General features: G+C 45.0%; 1 protein-coding gene across 1 annotated transcript in view; it reads right to left on the bottom strand.

The window, feature by feature from the left end:
• Window positions 1-17,490, bottom strand: part of ADRA1D (adrenoceptor alpha 1D) — a 64,398-nt gene that overhangs the window by 32,083 nt on the left and 14,825 nt on the right. The window lies entirely within an intron of this gene.

The raw sequence follows: 17,490 nt of genomic DNA, 5'->3' as shown, positions 1-17,490 counted from the left end.
GGAAGTCCGGGAAACAAGTAAATGTAAAAGAAGTTATGAAAAGACGGAATTGTTTTTAACTGTTTTTTTCTCTTTTTCTCTTTTTGTATTTTGTATTCTGTATTTTGTATTGTGTATTTTTCTTTTTTCTTTTTAAATTTTTCTTGTTTATTAATGTGATTTTATTTTTCTTCTGAAAGTTTAATAAATATTAATTAAAAAAAACAACACATGCATTATGCTGGGATTTAAAACAGCTTATTGGATGCCGTTCTTTGCTGTCTCCAATATACTTTCCCCTCTTCCAGACACAAAATTTTGCCTTAACAACAAATGTGGGAAAACTCTGGTTCATGATGCATTTTCCATGTATTCTGGAAGAGCTCCTGCAATATGAACAAGAGGCAACGATCCTAGTATTGGATGCCTCCCTGTTGAATTAGTTGAGCATGGTTGCACAGTGCAGCTTGTGTTAAGCGCACTGAACACAGATGCCCAATAGCATCTTCCTTTGAATAGACAATTCTGTGGTTTATCTTGCATATTTTATAGGACCACAATTGCACGTGTGTCTAGTCATACAAAGTCCCTTTGAGTTCAGTGTGGACTATTTATTAATAATATCAGAAATATTAATGTGGGTGGCGCTGTGGGTTAAACCACAGAGCCTAGGGCTTGCCAATCAGAAGGTCAGCTGTTCGAATCCCCATGATGGGGTGAGCTCCCGTTGCTCTGTCCCTGCTCCTGCCCACCTAGCAGTTTGAAAGCACGCCAAAGTGCAAGTAGATAAATTGGTACCACTCCGGCGGGAAGGTAAACGGTATTTCTGTGCACTGCTCTGGTTTGTCAGAAGCGACTTAGTCATGCTGGCCACATGACCAGGAAGCTGTATGCTGGCTCCCTCGGCCAGTAAAGCGAGATGAGCGCCGCAACCCCAGAGTCGGCCACGACTGGACCTAATAGTCAGGGGTCCCTTTACCTTTTTATCAGAAATATTTACTTGTTGCCTTCTTGCGCTAAGGTGCTTCAAAGCGATTTCCACAATTAAACATGTAAATAACAAAGACATTAAAACCAGATCCAAAACCAGCAAGAAACAGGAGCTGAAATATGTGTCCAAAAATATGATTCAGAAGACAAATCCTACCCACCTTACTTAAAGAATGAGTGCAACAAAGGCCGGTGACACAACTAACTACCCTCCCAATTAAAAAAAATCAAAGCCCTGTGTGAATAAACACATTTTTGCCTGCCACCTAAAACCTGACAATGAGGATGCCAAGCATGCTTCTCTGGGGTGAGCATTCCACAAATGGGGAGCCACCACTGAGAAGACCCAATCTAGTGTCACCATCCCCCTCAGAGAGGACACACGGAGAATGAACTCAGGGGATAAAAGTAGCATCCGGCTTGTGTCCTATGGGGAGAGGGAAGTTGGTGTGGATACTGATATGAGAGCAAAACTCATGGGACCCAGTGGGACTTACTTCTGAGTAAGTTTGTATGGGATTGCATTGCTAGAACAAGCAACTAAGGAAACGCATTGAATTGGCCGTTGAATCAGGCAATGTATTTTTTTAAAAAATTGAAATTCTTTAATATAGAAGTGTTTGTAAAAACTGCTTGTGCTTTGATATCTCTCTCTCTCACTCTCTGTACATGAAACAAAGTCTGCTCCTCTGCTTCAGAATCAGTCTATTATGCAATTTATCCCCCCACTTCAGAACCAGTGTTTATGCATAAATTGCATAACCAATTTATGCAAATGCCATCGCTTAATGAATCTATTAATACTAATCTGCTTCATTAACTGAGATGTCTCCAATTGAGCGAGAGCCCTGATAATTTATACTACTTTTTGCTAATCCCAGGAATGGGCTGTGAATAATGAAGACCCATCCCTCTTCAGTCATTTGAAATCTTATCTGGCCACCTCCTGGCTTTGGGGATTTCAGCTGAGGTCGCCCACACACCTTCAAGCCAATATTTGCATCCGCAAGAGCTAGACTATTATTGGTTTTTTAATCGAAAGCTGAGATTCTCACGAAGCTGAATTCCATGCTCAATATCACATCCCAAGCTCTTTCTGCGTTTCTGAGGAACCGCGGAACCTGCACAGCCCTGGCAATCTGAAAATTTCCTCATCCAGGTCACCAAAGGAAGGTTGACAGAGCAAATCCGATCCCAGTTCTCTTATTTGACATGCTGTCCTCTGCTTGATTAAGCCTTGAATTTCCCCTTGAATTTCTCATTACGTGTCTCGTGTGGTGTCTGTAATTAAGACAGAGTGCAACTTAGCAAACACAGACTAATTTCCAGTCCGCCATCTTTCTGCAGGCTGTCATGCAGGTCGTCTGCACGATGTAAAATATTTCCCCTCGAAAAATTCAGGGACCTGCAATTATCTTTCCTTTTCCTTTCCTTTAAAAAAAAAGAAGGAGTTGAAACATACTCACAGACTGAATGAACAACCTTCATGCGACTGCCAGCCGCTAAGGAGGTAGAACAATGGCTGCACTTTGAAAAGTAATATTTTTAAAAGGGGAGATAAAGGTTCCCCGTTTGGCATTTTCAGGTTAACACAAAGGGGAAACGCAATCCCGAAAATCTGGAAGAACCTCAAATAACAATGAGGCAAACGGTTGCAGAGGTTTAAGCTTGGACTGCTTGTCAAGAACATTTCTTGAAAGAGCTTTAGTTGGGCAGCCCATTGGATGGGGGCTTTCCTTTCCTTTGCAATCACCCACCAACATGCTGATATTATCTGCCACATTCAATTGGAAGTGTGGGCGACTGCAGATTCCACAGGTGTCCAAGTGGCTAATGGCTTCTTTCAAACCATTGCCATCAAAGGCGCAGGGCAGACAAGCCAGTTGTGTTCTGAGCTTGGCTAGACCTGTGGAGGCCTGAGGTGCACATGAAGTGGTACAGTCCTGTTTGAGTGGGGATGTACCATTTTTTAGATAGCAGGTGAGCAATACCGCCACACCCCAACACAGACCCTCCAAGTGTTCATATTTTCCAGGGATGTCCCTGATTTAGAGAAGCCGTCCCAGTTTCTGATTTGATCCCGGAATGCCCCACTTTTCCTTAGGATGTGCCTATTTTCATTGGAGAAATGCTGGGCACTGAGGTCCAGCGCTGAGGGCCTTCTGGTGGTTCCCTCACTACAAGAAGCCAAGTTACAGGGAACCAGGCAGAGGGCCTTCTTGGTAGTGGCACCTGCCCTGTGGAATGCCCTCCCACCAGATGTCAAAGAGAAAAACAACTAGCAGACTTTTAGAAGACATCTGAAGGCAGACTTCTTTAGGGAAGCTTTTAATGTTTGATGCATTACTGTAATTTAATATTTTGTTGAAAGCCGCCCAGAGTGCCTGGGGAAGCCCAGCCAGATGGGGGGTATAAATAAATTATTATTATTATTATTATTAGAGGGTATGGAGTTATCTGAACCCCCGAGGCATCTGAAGGGAATCCTGTATAGAGAAGATTTTTTAAAAAAAGTTTAATGTTTTATTTTGCTTTTATATGTGTTGGAAGCTGCCCAGAGTGGCTGGGGCAACCCTGTCAGATGTGTAGCGTATAAATAATAAAATTATTATATGGAATGGGATGACTGTATTTTCATCGGACAAATGTTGGAAGGTATCCCAACACATAAACAGGAACCACCCTTCCTTTTAAGTCAAAAATTAGTATGTCCAGAAGAATGGACTGAAAGCTTTTCTCTGGATGTATTATTATTATTATTATTATTATTATTATTATTATTATAGTTGATGATGGTTATGATTTATTATTTATACCCCGCCCATCTGGCTGGGTTTCCCCAGCCACTCTGGGCGGCTTACAGAACATAAAAAATTGTAAAATGTACATAGCTGTCATACACAGGTGACTGCAATTATTGATGGAAAACCCACTCTTCATGGATATATCAGAACAAATGGCAGCCTGGGGAAAACCCAAATTCCTGTTAGTAACGATCAAGCACTAAAGAGCAGTTTTTTTCCAGGAGGGTGGCGGAAGCAGCAGAACAAGGAGAGGTGTGGATAAGCTAGTCTGTATATACATATTTTTTTATTGTGTTTTTATTGTGAAATCACTTTGCAGGGAGATGTTTAAATACAGTGACCACTATGTGGGGAACATTTCATATTGCAGTAGCCAATGGTTATGAACAAACAATTTGACATGACTCTCGATGTGCATATTAAATAAGAATTCTCCACTGCATCACTGCTGGAGGGATGTGTGTGTGTGTGTGTGTGTGTGTGTGTGTGTGAGATTTTCAAATGCCCAGTGTAGGAAAGCAAAGCAAATTAGCTGCAAAAGAAAATGAGCATGAGAGTATAAAAGTCAACTCTCCAACATTTCTCCAATGAAAACACAGATATCCTATTCCATACCCTCCAACATTTCTCTGCTGAAAATAGGGACGTCCTAAGGAAAAGTGGGACATTCTGGGATCAAATCAGAAACTGGAATGGCTTCTGTAAATCCAGGACCGTCCCTGGAAAATATGGACACCAGGAGGGTCTGCTAATTTTCTCCTTGCAGGGAGCTTTTGTGCAAATGCAGCCACCTCCTTCTGAAGTAGGATTGTCTGTTCATGTTATCCATGTTAGGCCCATACCACCTCATTCTGCATCACGAGTAGATGCCACCTTAGGCAGGTCAGGCCCAGGGCTTAGGACAACACAGCAGAGATAAGACTATGTAGCATGATCAAATAGGTCTTAGATGGGAGGTTTGGGGTCTCCCTCCACCCCCAAATCTACCTTTAGGGCACCTTCAACCAAGTACGTTTTCTACCCCTCGCCTTAGGAGAAGAGTTCTGTTAACGTCCGCTCAACAGTGACACCTAGCAAGGCACAAATGGCACAAATGAATGAAATAGGACTTTCTCCCCAATTACTGTTTCCCTGTGCCATTTGACCCAGTCACCATGGCGATCGCATCCATTGGGGAAAGGCGAGGCGATGACTCACCCTAAATGGCTTCTTGGAGCCACAACATCAAAACGGAGCAATCTTTAAATCTTCCGTCTGCCCCAACAAGCAGAAGTTGGGAGATTTCCTATGGAGACGTCGACAGCTTTAAAAGGCCTCTGCGCTTTGTGTTTTCATATTTCTTCCCTTGATTGACAGGGCTATTTTAATAAGGCTGAACTCAGAGAAGGCCACTCGTCAGAAAAAAAACGTTAGGCCCTATTAAGGAACTCGACTCAAAGGAATGAGGCACCCACACAAAGTGAGCAATTTAGGGTCCCCAAGTAAATAGCAAATGTGCGTAGTTGTGTCCGTGGGGCATAATTCCCATACCCAGTGCCATTTTTTCCAGAAAAAATGTGCCGGTACTCACCAGCTAGCAGCAAGCTTGTTGCGTGAATCATGCTCCAAGTATTTAAAGCTGTTCCAGTAAGAGATCACTGCTACATTTATGATAGCAAATCCTATGTGTGGGCAAAAAACAAAAGAAGCCCCACGTTCTTTTACCTGTCCTAATTTTCCCAGCGCACAGAACATTGGATGGGCCAATGCGTTATGCAAGAGAGAAGATGATGATCCAGAACGAGAACACAGATTTGGTTAAAATTTGCATTTATGTGTATAGGTGCAATAATTTAAATAGACATGCAGTCTGTCTCCACCTGCCAACTGCTGAAAAGTAGCAGCAAGGCCTCCGCTCCCTCTCCTACTTCATTTTTAAGCTCAGTTTGGAGCGGAAAGCCTTGAAAGAGAGGTTCCTTGAAGAGTGGACTGCCAGATAGCAGACTGCATACCCTCCAACATTTCTCTGGTGTAAATAGGGACACCCTATTCCATCCCCTCCAGCTTTTCTCTGGTGTAAATAGGCAACCCAGTCAGATGGATGGCCAATTAATAATAATAATAATAATAATAATAATAATAATACGAATATGAATATGAATACGAACACTAATACTAAAACAGTGGTACCTCAGGTTACATGCGCTTCAGGTTACAGACTCCACTAACCCAGAAATAGTACCTCGGGTTAAGAACTTTACTTCAGGATGAGAACAGAAATTGTGCTCCGGCGGCGCGGCAGCAGCAGGAGGCCCCATTAGCTAAAGTGGTGCTTCAGGTTAAGAACAGTTTCAGGTTAAGTACGGACCTCCAGAACGAATTAAGTACTTAACCTGAGGTACCACTGTAGACTGGTGTTTTAATTGCGGCAAAAGCTTTTGTGGCCTTCAGTTGACTCTAGTTCATGAAAGCTTATGCCAGCCCTGTGCTGACTGGAAGCTGATGGGCGATGTAATCCAAAAGCAGGAACCATGTTAGGGGGAGATTGCTTAATACTTTAATGTGCCCCAAAATTCCATGGTTTTTTTTTCCATAAGAAGATCACTGTCCATCAGTCTTAAAGGTACAAATTGTCTGTCTGGAAAATGGCTTCACTTCTGAGCAAATCAAGTTCATGCCCAAAGAAGGTAAGTTGTACGAGATGCTACTACATACTGCACAAAGAAATTTTTACAAAATACTATTTTTTTTCTGGTTTTGGAAGAACTTATTCATGTCCAGAGACTTATTCACTTCCTAGCAAGGTCCTTTTCAAGAGACAAGGTGCAGGAAGAATTTAGACACTCTTTTGCAGACCGGCCAACTGATAGTCTTGGCAGCACCTGTGCAACAGACTCTCTATTGTGGTGGTGGTAGAAATGAAGATGAGAAAAAATTGATCCATTTGACTCAAATCAGATTGGCTAGACCCAATTATTTAAGCAACATGGACTAGGTGGGATTTGAGGCCGTGAAGCTACAGCTTCCTTGATTTCATAGTCAATCTGTAGCTCAGGACACTAGGAAGTCAATTGTGACACCAGTTAGGTCTGATTCTTCGCTAGCAGTTCCACTGTCAAACAGCTCTTACCATCAGAAAGTTAATCCTGATGTTGAGACGGAATCTCCTTTCTTGTAACTTGAGTTCAAGTCCTACCTTCCAGGAGCAGGAAAAACAAGCTTGTTCTGTCTTCTTTGTGACAGCCCTTGAGATATTTGAAGATGGCTATCATAGCTCCTCTCAGTCTCCTCTTGTTGTTGTTTGTTGTTTAGTCATTTAGTCGTGTCCAACTCTTTGTGACCCCATGGACCAGAGCACGCCAGGCACTCCTGCCTTCCGCTGCCTCCCGCAGTTTGGTCAAACTCATGCTGGTAGCTTCGAGAACACCGTCCCACCATCTCGTCCTCTGTCATCCCCTTCTCCTTCTGCCCTCCATCTTTCCCAGCATCAGGGTCTTTTCCAGGGAGTCTTCTCTTCTCATGAGGTAGCCAAAGTACTGGAGCCTCAGCTTTAGGATCTGTCCTTCCAGTGAGCACTCAGGGCTGATTTCCTTAAGAATGGATAGGTTTGATCTTCTTGCAGTCCATGGGAGTCTCATCTTTTCCAGGCTAAACATACCCAACTCCTTCAACCATTTCTCATACGGCTTGGTTTCCAGCCCTTTGATCATCTTGGTCACCCTCCTCTGCACACTTCTGCAATTGTTGTGACCAGAATTGGACAAAGTATTCCAGGTGTGGTCTGACCAAGGCAGAATAGAGTGGGACTATTATTACTTCCCTTGATCTGGACTCTAGACTTCTGTTGATGCAGTCTAGAATAGCATTTCCTTTTCCTGCTGCATCACACTATTGACTCACGCTGAGCTTGTGATCATGGGCTGGGAGAACTGGCCAGGGGATCTATTCACCAAGAGGGTATGAAAGCAACTTTGGGCCTGTGGAGGAATATCAACTCCAACTGCAGAGCTTAAGCGTTTCAGCTGGACCCGGCGGGCAGCGCCAGTGTAATAATGGGCTCCCATTCTAAGTCCTTTTCCTGAATAGCTGCCAAGTAAAGGGTTGAAGAGGCTGGTGGGCGGGGGGGGGAGCACGACATCAAAGCCATCTGCTACAGCAATGGAAAAGGCAAGCATATTGTTAGCAAAAAGGACTGAATGCGAAGCAGCAGATCTGATGCCATTACATAAATTTATGACACAGCCCACACGCGGATGCCACGAGCAGTTCTGGTTGCAAAAGGCTCTCGAAAAAGGATGTTGCTTCGCAGCCCTGGAAGAGGTTCCGGAAAGGGCAGAGGAAAGGAGAGAGAGCTTTTGGTACACATTTCCTAATAGGGAACGGCAAAAAGGCATTTGCATTTGGAGGGGGGGAGTGTAAAGAAAAGATAAGTGTGGGGGTCACACTCTGTGAATCAGGGCAGAGTGCGGCTCAAAGGAAATCTTCCATTTGCTCCTCAAAGTAGGACGTGAAAGCGAATCGGGACAGTCAAAGGGAGGGCTATTGCTCACATCACATTTGCTGGGAAAGTATAGCATTAAGAAGTACAGTGGTTGGAGTGTCAGGCTAGGACCTTGGGAGGCCAAGGGTTCGAATCCCCACTCGGCAAAGAAGCTTACTAGGTGACCTTCGGCCGCTCACTGCCTTTCAGCCTAACCTACCTCACAGGGTTGTTTGTTGTGGCAATTAAATGAGGAGGGTGGAGGAATAGACCATGTATGCTGCCTGGAGCTCCGTGGGGGAAAAGGTGGGATATAAAATGCAAAAAATAAATAACTGCCTGCAGAATAGCTGCCATTCAGCATGGACTAGCCTTCTTCTCCAGCTGCTTTGGGCTACAATGCTGGATTTGCTGGGGCTGATGGGCATTGTGGTGCAAAGGACCACATGAAGGTTAGGGAAATCTGTGGTGAAGTTCATGGCATGTAACCTGCAGCAGCCCCCCCTGTTGGCTATTTGCAGTTTAGTAGCGCTGCAGAGAGCTTGCTGAGGAGACCATGCATTAAAAAGGGACTCAAAAATAACTTAAACAATGTTTTAATAACAAAAACAAAAACTCCTTATACACTAAATACATCAACAACAAACCAGACCCAACCACCAACTCATCCCCCAGGGTAATGGGAGAGCTAGGTGCTGCTCCTTATATACTACACCCAATTGCTGACACAGCTTAATTAACACAACCTAGCAGCACCTGCTATGTTACACAGTTGCAAGACTGGGTCTCGTTATCTGCCCTGGCCCTTAAAGACATACACAACTTGTGAAGCAATAATGAACCTTCACATTTTAAAGTGACCATTCAACACCCCCATGGTGTGGATACCAACCCCCCACCAGGCCCAATGGTCTAGTTCAACAACACCTGAAGGTCAACAAGCAGAAAGCAATGCTGAACTAGATTAGGGCGGCCAAACATCCAGGTTTTCCCAGCTATGTCTTGGAATCACTCAGAAAAATACGTACAACAAGAAGTAGGACTATTTTTTTTTATAAAAAAAGTTCTGGAAAAATAAAACAGATCAAATCAAATGAAAAGATGCCCCACCCGAAAAGCTCAACAACTCTGTCCGGGTTTTCACTTTTGGGAATATGGCAACCGTAACTAGATGGACTCAGTCAAATGCAGATTCCTCTGTTTCTACAAGGACACTTATTGATTCAACTAAGCTTCAGTTTTTAGACATCAAGGCCGCAAAATGTTGTGATGATCGCTATGCGGGCAGCTTTTTAAATGACTTGATAAATCTGTGGAGGGGGAGTAGATCACCGTTCTGTGCAATCTGTCTTTGCATGCAATATACCCTGTACTGTAGTTGCCTGGGGTCACAGGGGGTCGAAGACCCACTCCCAGGGCTTTTCCTTTTTCAGCCAGAGCTCACTAGAGCTCAGCTCTGGCCCATCTCAGTTGGGCGCCATTGCCATTCTAAGAGAACCAGGGAGAAGTTCATGGTGAGGTCCCTGCTCTTTTCATTTCCTGCATGTGAACTTTCTGGCGGCATCTGCCTTGATCCAGGATGCAGGACTAGATAGACAAGGGTAGGCAAACTAAGGCCCAGGGGCCTTCTAAATCTGGCCCGCAGATGGTGCAGGAATCAGCGTGTTTTTACATGAGTAGAATGTGTGCTTTTATTTAAAATCCACCTCTGGGTTATTTGTGGGGCATAAGAATTCGTTCATTTCCTCCTTCCAAATATAGTCCAGCCCCCCACAAGGTCTGAGGGACAGTGGACCGGCCCCCTGCTGAAAAAGTTTGCTGACCCCTGAGGTAGACCTTGTATCTCATGGGTAGGCAACCTAAGGCCCGGGGGCCAGATCTGGCCCAATCGCCTTCTAAATCCGGCCCATGGATGGTCTGGGAATCAGCATGTATTTACATGAGTAGAATGTGAGAATGTGTCCTTTTATTTACAATGCATCTCTGGGTTATATGTGGGGCCTGCCTGGTGTTTTTACATGAGTATAACGTGTCCTTTTATTTAAAATGCATCTCTGGGTTATTTGTGGGGCATAGGAATTCATTCACTTCCCCCCCAAAATATAGTCTGGCCCCCCCACAAGGTCTGAGGGACAGTGGACCAGCCCCCTGCTGAAAAAGTTTGCTGACCCCTGAGGTAGACCTTGTATCTCAACCAGTAGGGTTCTTCTTATATTCTTAGAACAGCAGGTAGGGAACCATTTCGAGTCATCAGACCAGATGTTCAGCTCCTTTCCTTAGGCTTTGTTCCTTCTCCTGCACTCCCTTCACCCCCCTGAAGTTGGCTCAGGGAAGAGGGAGAATTAGGGAGAAAGACCCACACTTCCCAAATCAATATGTGAAGTTCACTCTTCTCTGAATTTTGCGGTGCAGTTATCCAACCAAAGGATGTGTGCAAAAATACATGTGTTAATCAAAAGCAGTGCTTTTTCTTTTCTTTTCTAAAAAAACCAAACACTTATGGGGTACTCTCATTTTGACTCAAGAAAATCACCATTTTATAGTTCAAATCAGGAAAAATAAATACAGTAAATGGACAAAAGTAGGAAGATTCACAAAATGTTTAGGGGCATGCGTCCCCCTGTGTCCCCCCAGGAAAAAAAGCACTGGTCAAAAGTGTATCCAAAGTGCATTTTCAGTTGAGAGAAATAGACAAGAAAATGCACGCATTTTCGTGAAAGTTCTTCTGGTATAAAAACATTGCAAACGGATGCAGAAATTGAGCACATTGAACTTAACAAATGAGGAACTGAAATTTGACCCAGGAGAAAAACGGCCAGCAAAGTTTGCTTACGAAAGCAAATGGAGCTACGTTTTCTAAGAAGATTCAGAGCTCTCCTCTTTTGCTAAGACCTGGGCTTTGGATTCTGCTGCTATCATCTAGTCTGGACAGCTGACCACACCAGTCTAAGAGACTGAGTCAGATTATCTCACCTCTCCTAGCTATGCAAGGATTTCACACAGCCGTGGGCTAAGATTGACTTTTGCCTGCCAGTTATCCTTAGATACGAGTCTCCTATCGGCACATTCTTCCTCTCCTCAATTCTGGCATAAGAAAGGGCTTCGGGGAGAATGCTATCTTTGAGAAAAAATCTGAAGCAATTTCAAAACCCCAAACCAGAAGATTTTTTTACCTTGATCACTGGTCTTGACATTTGAAAGGTTGGAAAACATAAAGCGTATTTTGATTGGGGCCAGTCGCACCTGGGCAATTGTAATTACAAGTTTTGAGAACTTTCCTTGACACTCTAATTGGGCATGTTTGGTCTGCAAATGTCAGCAGCTGCTTCTACTCCCTTCCACAGGACTGTGAAAGGCTGAGGATCAAGCACTGCTCTATCTCCTGTTTCTGAACTCAGTCAGACTGTATGGGGGCTTTGCACAATGCATGCACATCTCTTGCCCTGAGTGTGCATGTGTACTTGTGGCGCTTATGGTAAATTCTGTAATTCCTTGCAAGTAGAAAGCTAGCAGGTCAAGGAGAAGGCGAGATTAGAACTCTCTTCTGTAAAATGCTAGAATTCTATTTGCACGTGAGCACACACACACACAAGCATCCAGTCACATCAACTGCAGTCTGAAGCAGGATAGACCAGCCCAAATGAGAACTAGACTATAGGCATGCAACTCATAACCTAAGCTGAAAGGATCGGGTTGCTGATGGAAGAGGCCTCTTGCAAACTGTTATGGAAATGTGGCATACGGACAGGAAAAATGAGAAACTCAGAGAAAATGAAACCGACACCCTCGCCCATTCCCAGATCAGGAGGATGGAGGAGAAATTTGGTGCAGTTCACGTTTGAAGGTGAACGTAACAATTCAAAAGAAAATGCAAACTGAAACACAGCCACCCTTTGAAATCTGCACAAATTTTGCGATACAGTTCTCTAGCTAAGTAATGTGTACAAGAAAGAATATGCAGAAATCCATCATCTTACATGGGTCTAAGGGGTCACACACAAACATGAAAGTCATGCACAGTTAGGGTTGCCATATGGGATTTCAAAACGATTTTTGGCATTTATGTAAAAGCTCAACAACTTTTGGGGTGTGCTGGTTATTACTTTTTGAAATATGTCAACCCCAGTATAGTCAAACCTTTAGAGCCACCCCATAGCTCATGGGGTGATTGGTTGGGGGAGAGTATCCCCAGCAACCCCAGAGCCCGTGCTGTGCCAGGGGTGGGGAACCTCTGGCCAAATCAGGGTCACCAGGCCATTTTGGCCCAGCCCCGTCCACCTGCCCTTTGCCTGATGTCATATATGGGGCAAGTAAAGTCACAGCTGGGCCCCAGAGGGAGTTGCAGACCTTGCAGATCAGCTGATAAGTGGAGCCTGCAAAGGTGCTTTGAAGCCCCGACCCTTTGGTGATTGCCAGGGCTTCAAAGGACAGTGTGGGGGTCTTTGCAAGCACCAGTAATAAGGTGGTCCGATCCATTTCCCCATTCCTACTCTGTGCCCACCTAGTTCTGAATGGCTCTTTCCACATGCTCAGAACCACTAGCTGCTCTGTGCAATTAAACGCTGACCTCCCATGATGTGCATTTGAATAAAACATATTGGGTCGGTCAATCCCTTTTTCTTTTTCTTTTTAGAAAAGCCTTCAAAATTTAAAGACGTTTCTATTCTTATTTCTGACTCACAGCTCTTGAACGACGAGCAATGCCCCGTACGGCTGAAAGGAACGACTCTCCTTTGTCTCCGCATTCTGACCCAAAGCCAGCAACCCTCCCTCCGAAACCGCATCATATTTCCAATGGGAAAGCAGATCAAAGGCTAAAAACGGTAATGCAAAGGAGGCACTTTCCAAAACATCCCGTCCGGTCTTGTTATCGAAGTGGGCTGGCGCCGTGCCTGCTCCGCTTGCCAGCCACCCTCTTAAGCTGTATGATAATTCTCTCGGAAAAAGACCCCGCGAGCAGAAATACCAAAGAGCTCGGGGAACCTGCCTAAAGCAGATTGTTCCAGAGCAGCGGAGCAGAACCCCGGGCCCGGGTCCAAATGCAGCTCTCCAGGCCTATTTGTGTAGACAGGCAGAGTCCCCCAAACCCTGGGCGGCCCCCGTGTGGAATAACGACTCAAGACAACGTGCCATGGGATTACAATTGGCTACAACTTTGCACTGCTAGGTCCCCAGGACACACCCCCTGAAAATAACTTCACATGGACACTTATTTTAGTTTTAAGTTTTTGGGCAAATTTTGGCCACAACTTTATGGAAATACAATCATGTGAGCGGTATTGGCTTAGGCATTGACTTCCCACTATGACTGACTCCACCTCTCAGGGTGATCGTCCAATGGGGTAAATCAAACGAGGGGGCTAGGTTGATGAGGACCAACCTAAGCTCACCCTGGGGTTCCTGTGGTCCTGGCATGGCCCTAGCCCCTCAAGCGGACTTCGGACGAGATCCAGGACCCCCAGATTCCTTTAACGGAATACCCAGTTCCTGGAGGGGCAGGTGATGGCCGCACCTCCCCTCCCCACAATCCAACTGAGCGACTGCCTAACCGCCACCTTACAAGTTGTAGACGATTTGCTAAGGGGTAGGCGAAAACCAAGTGGCTACAGCCAATTTGCCAAATTCATACCCAGCCCCTGTTCCAAAACAGGCGACCTCAACCAAAGCAAGGTCAAGTGACACTGCCTAATTCTACGTAGGGAGGAAGGGTGTTCAGCAGCAAGAAGCAAGTGCCCCATCTTGCATCACGCTGCCAGATTTAAAAGCCCGTGGGATCACGCCACCCCCTGGCGATTGGCTAAAAGAGTCTGGCATGATCCCAGGGCTATGGCCAGGACCTTTTAGCTACTCCCCCACAAATTAACCCTGTAGGGGAGAGCCCTGGGGGCCCGTGCGCAACCAGGACCCTCTATTAGGAGGATCCCATTTCTTATGTTTCAGATGTGGGTAGACCTTGGCTCAGGCATTGGGCATTTATCCCTCCCAGTCCCCCACTGGGGATCTGGGGAACATCAGGTTTATCCAGAGTGTGTGTGGTGAATGGGCTGGCTCTGGAGAACATATGTTCAAGCAGAGAGAGCCTGCCCCCATTACGCCGCCGTTGCAGAGGAGAGCAATGACAACCTCTAGGTGTACGGCCAAAGCCTCTCCTCAAACAACCCCTTTAACGGGGAACCCTGGTATCACTGCCGCAAATACAAGGGGGGGGGGTCACTGCTGCATGCCCCCCCAATTCAGGGAAGATAGACTAAAGGACTCCACCCAAGGCCTGATACCGCCAAAGTTGTGACGTTTTGCTACTGGAAAGGCAAACCTGCCAATGCAGGAGAATTCCTTTCCGGCCCTTCAACGGAGACCTTGACGTAGCAGCACCCGCGTACCTGTGGAGAAGAGGTTAACCTGCAAAAGAAGTCTTAACTGAGGATGGGTAGGGTGGGAGAAGGTCTGGAGCCGACTGACGATTTCCAGGTAAGATTCTCCCCCTATTGTGTGGGCAGGGTGGTCCCTCTCCCTACCTGGCCTGATCACCATGGCAACGCCTCCCCAGGCAGGATTGGGCAACTGACTGAGGTAGCGGAGACCTCCAGGTATCCCACCTGGGGAAGGCAAAGCCAAGCCTGTGCTAATGGTGCCTCACAGGGTCCCGGCTGTTGCGCCGACCACACAAAGGGTGCCCTCCATTTAATGTGGGGAGCGGTTATTATCAACACACACACACACAGAGCCTCCCTAGGCCACCCTCTGCCCACCCCCTGCCCTGCTCTGTGACATCCCTGGGTGCTTTTGCCTGCCTGGAATATGTCCCCAAACTGCAATAATGCCTCTTGCTTGCTTGAAGATTGGGAAAAATTGTGGAAAATAGATTTAGAATTTACAGACGGTTCTCTTTTCAAAGAAAACTACATGAAAATGATGTACAGATGGTATATAACACCAGTACAGATAGCAAGAATGTATAAAACTGGGTCAAACATATGTTGGAAATGTAAAGAAAAGGAAGGGACCTTTTACCATATGTGGTGGGAATGCAGAAAAATTAAAAAATTCTGGGAAATTATATATATGCTGTATTGTTTTTAACACTTGATTGGAAGCCACCCAGAGTGGCTGGGGAAACTCAGCCAGATGGGTGGGGTATAAATAATAAATTATTATTAAATTATTATATAATTAATTGAAGAAAATGTTTAAAATGACATTTGTAAAAAAAACAGAATCATTTTTGTTAGGGGTTGTAGGACAAGACCTTCCAAGGAAAATAAAGAATTTATTTATGTATGCTACAACAGCGGCAAGAGTCTTGATAGCACAAGGATGGAAGAATGAGGAAACCCCAACAAAGGAACAGTGGCAAGAAAAATTGATGAACTATGCAGAACTGGCGAAACTGACATACAAACTGCGAGAGAAGGACAACTGCGACTTCAAAAAAGAATGGGAACTTTTTACAAATTATTTAAAAAGACAACAAAATGAACTGGACTCCTTGGCAGGTTTCGAATAAACATACACACATTTATTAAGGGTTGATAGATAATTTATTATCTATTAAGTAGATAGATAATAAAAGGATGTATACAATTTTACAGTATGCAGAGAACAGCATGAGTTGAGAAATCAGAGAGAGGAGCTGAAGGAAGTCTTGGGGGGAGGGAGGGTTCGTCAGGGAGGGGGGAGGGAAAAAGGGGGGAGGAAATAATGAAGATTTGATTTGATAATTTGTTATGTGGAAATTGTTAATAAAAATGTGTGTGTGTGTGTATGTGTATATATATATATATATATATATATATATATATATATATAGAATGAAAGACAGAGGGATATGTGACTGTCACCTGTCTGTGTATATGTATTATTTTAAAACTTGGTTTATTAATTTTATATTTGGCTCTTTCCTGAGGATCACAGGGAGGCTGACAGTGTAATGTTTGTATATGTGTGTGCATATATGGTGTTATAGATTTGAAGGGGAACCCCTGCCCCCAAGCCCTAGAAATTAATAAATGGTAGGATTTTGATCATTTGGGATGTGAAATACAAACTGCAGAGGAATTCCTGGGATAGCCTATGCAAAATGACTTGGCCAAGCTATTAAGAAACAATAAAGGGACATTGAGGGCCATTGGCAATGGGAGAGTACTGAGATGTGAGCAGGGACTGGGAAATTGGAAGGTTGCCAGGTGACAGGAAAAGAGAGTCTTGAGCAAGCTGTGCTGGGAAGAAGGAGGAGGAAGAAAGACTGGGAAGAAGGGAGGAAATAAAAGGAGAGCTCCATCTTGGGCAGGTTGGCTGAAGGAGACATTTGACTCAAAGTTTTCCCCGCGCTCAAGTCCAAAGGTCTGACCTGGCACACATCTAACGCACTGTGAGCGATGCGAATTGGTGTGGGGAGAGGGCATAGCGGTGAGGTGGCCCTAATGTGCCAGCTTTAGATTTTTCTCACCGGGATTCCTACACCGTGCACCAAGGAGCATGCGGCGTTTTTGCCATTTTACAGATGGGGAAAACTGAGGTCCAGTGAAGAGAACCAACGTCTCCTCCCGCTTGCAGTGGAGAAAAGGAAGATGGGGTCATTAACCATCTTGGCTTCCCAAGTCCCATTCCCAGCACCTTCTGGCTCCCTGGATTTCCTCATCCTAATAATCAGAATGCTTTGCAAGAGGCATTATTCCAAGAGTCTGCTTGTCTCTGTTGCAAAGCTGAGAATTCTTGAAGGGCACGGAAGACAGAAGAAATGCCTTTTTCTATTTTGCTACCTGCCAGCGGGATATTGTGCGCGCAGGCATGTGGGTGTTACTGTTGGAGGCTACAGCTCTCTGGCTTTCGACCAAACGTATTAGTGAAAGACGGCATCAACAGAGAGAGCTATCCATAAGGATTAGCATTAAAGAGCCGTTTCCTCCAGTCGAGTCATGCCTGCCCTTTGCTGTGCCAATAAATTACCGGGCATTACGAAATGCGGCTTTCTCTGTTTCGCAGTGGCAGCCTTTGGATTGGTAGAACTGCGATCTGGGGAACAGGGGGCAAAGGACAGGAACCTTCTAGGGAGGTTGCCATCTGCTGGGGGTGGCTGGAGAGTGCCGGATTATCCCCAAATTTAAATCGGCACTCAGCCACAAAGCTTAAAGCGTGTTCATGAGGCGGTCATCACCTCTCGCAACCTGACCTTCCTCGCAGGACTGTGGTGAAGCTAAGGGCGTTTATCAGGAAAGATGGAATAAAATTGTAACAAGTGGGAAGTGCGGCAAATGATTA

This window comes from Podarcis pityusensis (genome assembly GCF_964106645.2).
Source record: "Podarcis pityusensis genome assembly, chromosome: 9".
NCBI lineage: Eukaryota > Metazoa > Chordata > Lepidosauria > Squamata > Lacertidae > Podarcis > Podarcis pityusensis.
This window is presented reverse-complemented; position numbering and strand designations above follow the sequence as displayed.